Raw genomic sequence first — 1,254 nt, 5'->3', positions numbered from 1 at the left:
CCTTGTACTTTGTCCTCTAAGCTAGACATAGCCATTTGATTAGATCTTTGTGTTGATGTATACGGTTCAATAGATCATACATGAGCACAAAGGCTAGTCTGTCTTCACCTTGTATTCCAGGATAAGTGTGTTCTGCTGCTTTATTCTTTATAGGAATGTCAGACTTGCACTGGGAGGCTGATTTACTGAAATATTTAAGAATATGTTAAAAGTAACTTTATACAATAGTTATACAATCATTGAAGAATGAAAATCCAAGTTTACATATTTTATCTGCACATATTTGGATAACAAAAATGAATATTCACACATTTTTTTTTTAATGTGAACATTCTCAAATACTTTAGTAAAATCCCCTCTATGGCAGTAGGAATGTATAATGTGAGGGCCTTTGCATTGAGTTGATGAGCAGATAGACATGATGGTCCCAACCTTTCACATACAAATAAAAGGGAGCCATTTTTTTTTTTTGCATATGGCTGAGGCAGATCCCAGCGCTGTTCCAAAAAGCAACAATTTGCTTTTAGCCACTTGTTACCTGTGGTGTGGTTTGCTATGTGCATGGGAGCTGTAAAGAACGTAATTTGTATTAGTAAACATTTCTGAAAAGAAATGCTGAATATTTTTCCAATGAGAGTTTATCCAATTTATTTAAATAAATATATATTGTTTGTTTGTTTTTTGTTTGTTTATTTTCTTGAGTTACTGACCTAAGATATGTCCACATAAGGAATATTACAGCAGCGTTGTGGTTCAATATATTGATGGCAGACACATTAAAGAGAACTTTTAATAAAGAGGCCAGCAGTGGTAGTGAATATACCCTGCTCTTTCATGGCAGAGTCACTTTAAAATGAGCATAGATGGTAATCTACAGTAGGAGGGGATCTAAGAACCTTGGAATAAGCTGCATTACTTCACAAGTGGTGACTAGAAACAGGATTTTGTACATAAATATTCTCATGGATGAATAGATGGATCACATCACAAAATGTGAACCTGCCAATCCAATGCCAACATACAATTCTTATTCACCACTGAGGTTTTTGTTGATATATATATATATATATATATATATATAATGTGCATGACTGCACTGTATCACTCCATAATCTCTACCAATAGACACTAGTAGTAGACACTAATCATCATGTACCCTTAAAGAATGATTTGTTGTGTGAGTACAAGAAGACATAAAAATACCATGGGTACATTGCATAAGGAATAGGTTTTTCAATCTAGCCATGTGATTTC

This window comes from Pyxicephalus adspersus, chromosome 10 (genome assembly GCF_032062135.1).
Source record: "Pyxicephalus adspersus chromosome 10, UCB_Pads_2.0, whole genome shotgun sequence".
NCBI lineage: Eukaryota > Metazoa > Chordata > Amphibia > Anura > Pyxicephalidae > Pyxicephalus > Pyxicephalus adspersus.
This window is presented reverse-complemented; position numbering follows the sequence as displayed.